Below are 9755 nucleotides of genomic sequence, written 5' to 3'. Positions count from 1 at the left end.
TAGCTCACCAACCGGCGAATTTACTGTTAACTCGTGGGTGCTTATTCGGAGGGGTACTTGGCTTTTGAATATTCTTATCACATTAACGTTTAAGAAAAACAAATCTATAAAACCAGTTTTCCAAGAAGGAACATCACAACTATTCGAAACTCTACACAAACTGAAACTGCCATAACTATTTCGATTCAGATACAGTTTGTTGCAATTGCTTTTGTAATGATCAACACTCGCTTCGAATGTGTATGTCATATTCAGAACGAAATGAAACCGAGGATACGAGAGCTTAAATTGTATCTGTGGTTGGGATTCGTTATAACTAGAAACTTGCTCAAAATAATGTATCATGTACTTTTTGTGTTACTTTTGGTAGATACAAAAGGAAGACTTGTTGGATATTGCCCAATATATTATCAAACAAACCAATTTGGGTTCCAAAAGCTATTAAAAATGTTTCTTTCAGACTGACGAAACTTCGTTGAAGAACTTTTTCATCTTTTCTTTTGTTTGCTATTTCCAAATACAAAACTGAGCTGCCTGTCGAGAAGATTTTGTTCGTACCGTGTCCGTAGAAAAACCCTTCGAGTACAATTTACGACACCAGCAGTCTTAATGGTTCCCATTAAAAGCCCTTGTCCACACGCCACGCCTCTGGGGCACTTTCCAAACGAGCGGCGGAGTAATTCATGTCTGAATTGTAACCCCCCCCCCCCCCCACATACACACAAACCTACCCCCCGACTTTCCTTTAACATGAGACCCTAAAGTGATGAACGGCCGAAGAATAAGGTATCTGAACGTCTTTTCAGCCAATCTAGACGGGTGTTGTAAATCTGAACCAACAGTTGGCTTAATTTCCATTTCATTATCTTTTTCGAATAGGCGACTTGCCACTTTCCCCCTTCCTCCGATCTTTCTCTGTGTTTCTCCGTCTTTTCTTGTGGCCAGCTCCAGACTGGACATGGGACCGTTAGTTCCTAACACAGCTAATTAAATCAAGATCTGGCAGGGGGCGCGAGGGAGGAATGGGCAGGAGAGGACCGGCAGAGGAAATCCTGAACGTGATTTACTGGGCCCCGGACTTAGCTATTGTAGGATCGCACAAAGTCTCTCTCAGTCTCCCCATCCTCTCCCCCCTCTTTTGCTCCCTTCTCTCTCTCTCTCTCTCTCTCTCTCTCTCTCTCTCTCTCTCTCTCTCTCTCTCTCTCTCTCTCTCTCTCTCTCTCTCTCTCCCCACTTAATTTCTTCCTCCCGCCCCCATCTCCACCCTTTCACCCTCCCTTCATCTCTCTTTGCCTTTTCGGAAGGTATGGCTTTGCGTACAAGAGTATGTCTGATTGTCTGCTGTTTATGCGTATGTTGTGAGCGCGCGCGCGTGTTTGTGAATGAGTGTAGGAGAAGGTGTGTGAATGTATGTATATGTATGTGTGTGAGTGTGTGTGTGTGTGTGTCTGTGTGTGTGTGTGTGTGTATGTGTGTGTGTTTGTGTGTGTACACATGTACTTTCCAGGGCCTGTGCAATAAAAAGTGTGTATGCTTTATCCCCCATGGACATGTTCTATGAACATAATATACTATAGTAAGGTGTTAGCCAAACATAACAACACATTTTTACAGATTGCCATGAAGTAAAGCGTACACTGTATTTTTGCTGGCTGCAGTGAGCATAAGCAAATGATCGATGACCAGTTGCTATATTTACTGCGCTTTCGTTGCTACGTATTTCAATTTCTCTTTCACCATGTGTGAGATTGGTCTTGACCTCATTCTTCCTTTGGCTGCGATCCTCAGCCGTCTCTTCCAGGAGTTCTAAAGCTGACCTCTGTTGAGGCTACGCCCCTTCTGCTGACATGTTGGTCGTAGCTTTGCCTGCGACGACCGTTTTTTTGTCCTCACTTCTGAATATTTTCGTAGAAAAGTTGTCGTCTTATTTGTCTGTCTTCCGTGCTTTGCCTCTCAAGTATGTGTTGCATGGGTAGTGAATTTACATTTTGAATTCCTAATCATTCCGGTATCACTTTGTGGATAATTTCGTCCTTACATTTTATCTGAAGAATGTCTTTCTAAGGCGTCTCATATAACACTATTGAGGTTTTTTCCTGATAAGAATACACTGTCCAGGTCTCCCCAACGAAACGCACGGAGCCTAAACACACTCGTGATACACTGTTTTCCGGAGCCTGAAAGTGAGATTCCTTATGCAGCAAATTGTCTTTGACAGAGTACTGACTGTTGTGGACTTCTTGTCAATTCTGACCTTCCACTCTTTTAAAATGCTTGTTTGCCGGTCATTCATTTTGATACCAGAATACGTACGTACGTAAATGGCATCTCTGGATAAAACAAATTCATCTCCCACTCTTCTCCCCCCCCCCCAACCTCGTGGGAATGAAATAGCAATCAGTATTACAATTTATATTGCTAGTCCACCAGTGTTTCCTGAGTATAAATATCCATGCAGCGTTTGTGAGTGTAATAACTTCGAATTACTTACAACAGATGAACGTTCAGTTTAAATACACCTGAGATGAAAATAATTTTTCCGAGTACCACTGTCTTTCCGTATGAATGCAGTAAGTATCCCAGACAGCCCAAGTCTAGGTCGGGAGTAAGACTTTTGAAGTCATCATTTGAGTTTTGAACTTTTTCTAAAGTTCTTTGAATCTCAACACGATAGAACAACGTGTGATTAAAAATACCTGACGCAAAACATTATTTTTCATTGATCGTTTACAAGAAGGGAAATTAAGAAAAAAAACAACTCTTGCCATATTGAAATCCTCTGTTAGTAGCGTTGGAATGAAGAAACCCAACTCTTCCCGATGCTCTGCTTGGCTATTTGATGGTCAATAAATAAAGCCATTGCATAACTCTCGGAAGGGTCTAGCGGTATCCGCAGTTTCCCACTCCATTACCCGCTAAATGCAGCACGAAGGTTCAATCCGCTGGCTCGGGAGAAGTTTGTTTCCCCAGGAGCACGCTTTGTTTACCACAGCATTAGTGATGGCCGGCTAGTCAGGCTTTTGGGACACGCTCAGTGTCTTGATGTTTCCCTTCCCCGGGACTGGCGGCCGGCGCTCGGGCCCCGCGGTACTACAGCAGAGCCAGTTCCCAATTTGGGCGCGCAACAACGAACGTAGCCCGGCTCTGTAATGTGGACGCAAAGATCACGGCGTCTATCCATCAAATCGATAACGCACCATGCGAGCAAAAATTCCCTCCGTGCGGACTGTTCTGTATTTGTACTGCGACTCATCCATCCGGCCCTAAATCCGACGTTTATATCCAAAGTCAACGCGTCCCTAAACCACCGGTTGAGGCACCGGTTCAGAATCATTCATCACGATGACCATCCGCCCTCCTCCCCTCCCTAATGATGTATCGCATAACTTCATCCCCTCTCTGTTCCCCCCAGCCCCCACCCAAATCCCTGGGTCCTTCTGGTCGGAAATTGGTCATTCTCTCTTGAATGCGACTGCCACAATCAGCATCATTCGAGGCGGTCGGGAAGGCGGGGGATGGTATTCTAACAGTACAGGGAGCATTCATTTGTTCTGTGAGGCGGATCTCTCTTTCTGGTTCACGAGAAGGAGCACTCCGTAGATTTCAAAATAAAGTGCTTGCTTTCGCGGTCTGTGACGTAATCTACTTCCGGTTATTGCGCATACGCGGCAATCGGCCTCTTTTTTTGGCTATTTATTTTAAACGTCACCATTGACTTATAGCTGTCGCGGACATTGCCCACACTCTCACAGTCAATGGAGTGCGTGTGTACATAACGGTGCGAATTCTTACACTACTGTTTTCTTGAAGTATTTAATAGCGTGAGCCTAGTTTTTGAGTCATGTGCTTCGAATAATAACATGGTGGTTGCTTAAGACTAATGATATTGAACAAACACGTACAGCAAATGTTATTTTCCGTCCAGATACCACGTTGGAGAGCTTTCATTTGTTTTTAAACTCTGACAACACATCGTTTTCAAATGCCACGATTATGAATTATTTGACTCGTCGCGTGTGACAAGTAAAAACAAGGTACAGGTCGTTGTCAAGTTGTTAAAATGTACTGTGCTTAGAAAGCAATTTTTGGTCAGGAGAGATAAAAAGAACTCTTTTATTTTATTAATGGATCTACTTGTAATATTAAAAAATGTAACAACTGTAACAACTGTAACAATTGTAACAATAATGTATATTTTCCTGCTTTTTAAATTAACAGTTAGAATTTTAATTTCGTCTAAATATTTCTTGAGCATATACAATGCAATTGATCCCACAGATTAAGAAACAGCGATAAAGAAAGAAAAGAAAGGGGGGGGGGGGGGGGCGAAGGGGGGGGGGCTAAGAACATGTGAACAGCTGGCTGACGTTATGTTTGAAAACTTTTGAGCAAAATGTTAAATCCTTATACGATAAATGTTAGTCTTTCGAATAAAATGCACGACGCCGATCAATAAATCCTTTTTCAGAAGCTATGTTCTTATTCTTTTTTTTTTTGTTCACGCCCCTTCGAAGAAAAGGTTACTTTTCCCCCTCGTACAGCTGTTTCACATAGCGTATTACGTGGACGCATCAGTCACCAAACATGAAATAACGAATTTCAAAACCAAATAAAGAGCACAACAGAACAACGAACCTCAAAACCAGTTTTAAAAAAGACCAAACCAAAACTGAGGACTTTAAGGATATGCTATTTTTCTGGAATTACTGCTTTCGTGCCAGTATTTCGTGCAAAGAATGAACGTAATCCAGGATTGTTGTCAAAAACGATAGAAGAGGCAGGACGTTTCCACAGAATTTGGAACAGAACGTTTCACAATATACGTTATAGTTTGCTGCTTCGCTTCACAATGGATGATACCACAGACGACTCGACTGAAGAAATTTTAGAGTGAGTACATACATTACTGCTGTGTAGTTTTGATATATATTTCGTTTCTGTTTTAGTGTGTTACCTAGTTGATTCCGTTCAAGAGGGGTATTGCTTATTTTCGAAATAACGTTTTCAGGCGATGCTTTTCTGTTGAAAAGCTGTCTGGTTGCTACATTTTCATATTTTTGTGTGTGAAAATATTTTTCCTTTACTTGTGCTTCAGTGATTGCCATGAAAAGAACCACATTTTGTTGACATTATGTAATTACAGCGCACACGCTGAGTCAAATCTTCCGCGATCGATAACGCACGCCCGTCTGGCTGAAAACTACCCTCAGTGCAGTCGGAAAAAGCCACCTGCCGCCCAACATTAGGGTTGATAATGATGCCTCCTCTCATGAAAAAATACCCCCCCCCCCCAAAAAAAAAGAACCCAACAAAAAGAAAAACACACAACAAAATCCAACAAAAAACAAAACAAACAAACAAACAAACAAACAAAAACCCACACAACCCCCCCCCCCCAAAAAAACCCCAAAGACCTGCGCACCCCCAACCACAAAAACCTCCTAAAAATACAACACAAGGAACCCAAAATAAAAACAAAAATGTTAAAAAACAAAACAAAAACAAAACAAAACAAGCGCTCTTAGGGAAAAACGACGCTAACAAAAGAGGCAGCATCCTGGTAATAGTATAACAATCGGTAGACAAGAACACTAACATAAGACCCTGTTCTTTGTCATAAATTATTATAAGAGTGGATATTTTTATACTACATCTCTGTTGTAAACATCTATCGAACAATGAAATTCTTCCTTCATTATCCCACATTGAGTACATATCCGATATCTTCCAAACAGTTTCTATTATGACCTGTTAACTTGCCAATGTATGCACAAACATACACACACACACACACACACACATACATGCCAAAACACACACACACACACACACACACACACACACACACACACACACACACACAAACACACACGCACACACACACACACATGCACGCACACAAAAAACATATATGTGCACACGGAGAACAAACTTTTGCAGACACATACACATACATACACACGCACGCACACACGCACAAAACAGGCAGACTGACAGACAGACAGACAAACAGACAAACAAGCAGAGATACAGATTTGATATGACAGACATCGCGTGTACATGTACTTTGAGCACTACAACTATTATCGTGTAAACCCCCCCCCCCCAACAACAAACAAAAAAAACAACAAAAAAACAAAAAACTGGCCACAATCTTTCTGAATCACTTGGATGATGACGTACAAGGGCAAGGGTAGGGCGCGAGTAGAATTAAAGTGTGAAAAAACCTCATCAGCTTTTATATTAATTAATTTTGTTTTGTGTTCATTGCCGTGTCCCTGAAAGCTTCGGTTCTTTACAGCTGTAAAGCCAGTACTTTACAGCTGTAAAGCCGTTCCATTTGAGCGCTTTATTGGGAACGGAGCTAAGGGGATGATTATAGGTATACTCTTGCAGGTGAGTGGCTTCGGTTGTCTTGTGGCTACCGGATTCATAATCTTGTTTGTTTGTTTGTTTAGTATAGGGTTTTACGGCGCTCGCAACTGCATAAGGTCATATGAGCGCGCGGGACACACCTAATACTTTTTCGTTGGTAGGAAATTTTGAATTTTGCCCGGGTGGCGGCCGAAGCCTACTCTTATCGATTTTAGACCACCAAGGGATCTTTAACGTGCGTAACTTGCACACGGGCCCTCCGAGATTTTTCGCCCTTGTCCGAGAAGGCTAGGTGTAGATCTTTCCTACCAGAAAATCAGGGGTGTGGCAGAAAGACAGCACTTGGGAGGAGCCAAGGAGTAGCAGTAGAAAGGCTGCAGAAAGAGTCAGGAGCCCAGAGGAGGGGGCAAAGGAGGTGAGGGGGTGGGGGCAGAAAGTGGAAATGAAAGCAGACAACAGAACATTGTTAGAGATCAGGAAAGGATGTGAAAGGAGACAATTTTAGAGAAGAAAATTTTTTGGTCGCTACCCGGAATCGAACCCGGGACCTTTGAATGAGAGGCCAACACCTTAACCTCTAGGCCACGAGAGCCCCCTCATAATCTTGTGGTTGCGGGTTCGTTGGTTCGAGGCTCTTTGCCTGTTCCGACGTGGTGGTCTTGGGAAAGACACTTTACACGAATTTCCCATTTGGCTTCGGGGATGTGTGTTAGATTAGGAGATCCCGCCTCTTAAAAATAAATGCAGTGTTGCAAAGGGCGCTAAACTTGTACAGTTTCACTTTTTTCATGCAAATTACTCTGGGGTTAAGACTAACGTTTTAAATTGTTACATTTCTATTACTCATTCTCTGTGTATCTCCGTAAGTCTATAGTAGAAGTGCCTGCTTGTGTCACGTCTATGTGGGTACACACACACACACACACACACACACACACACACACACACACACACACACACACACACACACACACGCATGCTAACACACAAACACACACACAGACACACACAGACACACACACACAGACACACACACACACACACACACACACACACACAATTATATATCGTACGCATACAATTCTAAAAGTGCCTGCATTATAGGACCGGAAGAGGACACGACAAATCAACACATGCCAAAAATAAATACACACATGAGACCCATGCATGTCCTCAGGGTATATTCTATATCTCTCTGCCGGAGAAGCACCCGTCATCCCCAGGACATCGGAACATAAATATTTGATTAAAACAAATGGGGGCCTGTCAATACCGTGCAATGTTAGCATTCGCAGTCGGTGGAAATTCCGAGTTGAATACCTCACGATTATATTCGTTTTCAGGCGGGCAATGACCTTCCTCCCAATTAGATACCACAGGGATAGAAAAGCCAGAGAGCCCCCAGGCCGCATAATTAAGGCTGCAGAGTCCCTCGGCGACCCTAGCGTTTTTATCAGAATTGTAGGAAATATGAGGCACATCGTCGCTTTTTTGTTTATTGTTTTGAAAGTAATCCGACCAATGTAGTGAAATTTCACTGCTTAAAGGTTTGGAACCTTGTATAGTCCAAACTGCACATCGCTAAGCTTGTATCATGCTTGGCTGAGGTACAGATGACCCAAGTTTGAACTCAGGTTTTGGTTTCCCTCCCACTTTGGCTGAGTCAAACCAGAACAAGATATTACCATTTTCAGGAAGAAGCCTCGTGGATCGAGTGCCAAGAACACTCTTCAAACGAGTCATTAGGAATTCGAGCTATGGTATATTATCATTCGCATCAAAGCCCACCACAATACTTCCGTAGCTATTTGCGTACCCATAGGATTTTCAAACTGTTATTGTTCGGGGTCCCTGGGTTTTGACTTTTTGGTGGGTCCGTCTTGTAAAGCCTCAATCTTTCAAATGTAATCGCATTATATTGAGATGAGTGTGAGTCAGTGTCAAGATTTTTTAAAATTGAAAGCGAGCATCATGTGTTTAGTTTTTGTCAGCTCATTTCAATTCCACCCCCCCCCACCCTTTTTCGGCAAAACACTTTCGCTATCCTGGTCTCTTTGTGGCCTTTCTTGTTCTCAGCCATAATTCCATCTCCTTCGTGTGGGGGCATTTCGCCATGTCCCCATGAACTGTTTTGACGCCTTTAATATCCCAGTTTAAAAGATCTTTTGTTCCGGTAATTAACATCGTTTACCTGAAGGATCCGAGTGTAATGGCGTGAAGACCTGTGAGTGGGGTTTAATTGAATGCTGTTTACGCAGTATTTCTTTTACCGTAATGCAAAAGCCAACGATCGTTATATTTACGTCGTATGTAAAATCACTTTACACATAAACGTTGGATAGCTTAAAGAGCAAGAAATGCAGAACGTATTTGGGTATTTTCTAAAAGATCCTGTTTACTCACTGTTGGATTGCTATTAATCTAGCACTTGTAATTCAAAAACAGACGCGTAAAAAACCAAACCCACACTTCTCCATCCCAACTGAAAAAAGGAGTACAAAAATCGAATTTGCAAGAAATAAGACGTGGCTTACCAGAAAACGTCTTCCGCGTAAATCTCAGATTGAAGTAATGTGCTCTTTTGATTTTCTTTCGAAATTAACCTTCAATTTTCGAATGTGACTTGATTGAACAAAGATAAAGCTGTATTTTATTCAATGATTGCTTTTTATTGAGACTGGAACAAAAACACGTTCATCAAAAGAATGACTAATTACAGAAGAATTCGTTTTTGCACGGTGTAATCGTTGGGAAAAATACTGTTTTAAAAAACAACAACCAACAACAAAGATTAAAAGCTAAAGGGAAAATTCAAGACAAAAGTTAATGATTCAACCCGAACTTGCCGTCAACGCTCTAATCTGAACTAAGCATTATTTTTCGTTTGGTCGGAAATTTCAGATCGGCAGCGTGAAAAAGTAAGTACTTTATAGAAACGAAAGAGGTTCCAAATGAAGCAACGGATTTAGAGCTTTAGAAGAGTTTGGGAGGCAGAAGAAGTGGGTATGGGTAAAAAAAAGTATCCGTAAAGAAGTAACGAGATCACCAGCTGCCATTTTTTTCTGTGCGCCCCTTGGGTGGGCTGTGACACGTACACTGCGATCACCCCTTCAGTCTTCTTAACCCAAAGAACTTCGCTGAGACACGAAGCGCTAATGTGACGGCCTCTTGACCTGGGAGAAAAAAAACTCCAAACGTACGTGTCGTAATTTTAGAAAGATGAAAGGATGATTAGAAAGAGAAATGCATGTCGGTTGACTGAAGGATGAATGGACAGACAGACAGACAGACCGACAGACAGACAGACCGACCGACAGACAGACCGACCGACAGACCGACAGACAGACAGACCGACCGACAGACAGACAGACAGACAGACA

At 42.3% G+C, this 9755-nt stretch overlaps 1 long non-coding RNA gene across 1 annotated transcript; it reads left to right on the top strand.

Annotated features, from left to right (window-relative positions):
• Positions 1–1450: 1450 nt before the first annotated feature.
• On the top strand, positions 1451–5270 carry LOC118477221. The gene is made up of 2 exons (XR_004858224.1): positions 1451–4034; positions 4515–5270. It is a non-coding gene; the product is annotated as an uncharacterized LOC118477221 (long non-coding RNA).
• Positions 5271–9755: the final 4485 nt, after the last annotated feature.

This window comes from Aplysia californica, unplaced genomic scaffold (assembly GCF_000002075.1).
Source record: "Aplysia californica isolate F4 #8 unplaced genomic scaffold, AplCal3.0 scaffold00043, whole genome shotgun sequence".
Lineage (NCBI taxonomy): Eukaryota > Metazoa > Mollusca > Gastropoda > Aplysiida > Aplysiidae > Aplysia > Aplysia californica.
The sequence above is the reverse complement of the archived record's forward strand: the minus strand, read 5'-3'. Positions and strand labels throughout refer to the sequence as shown.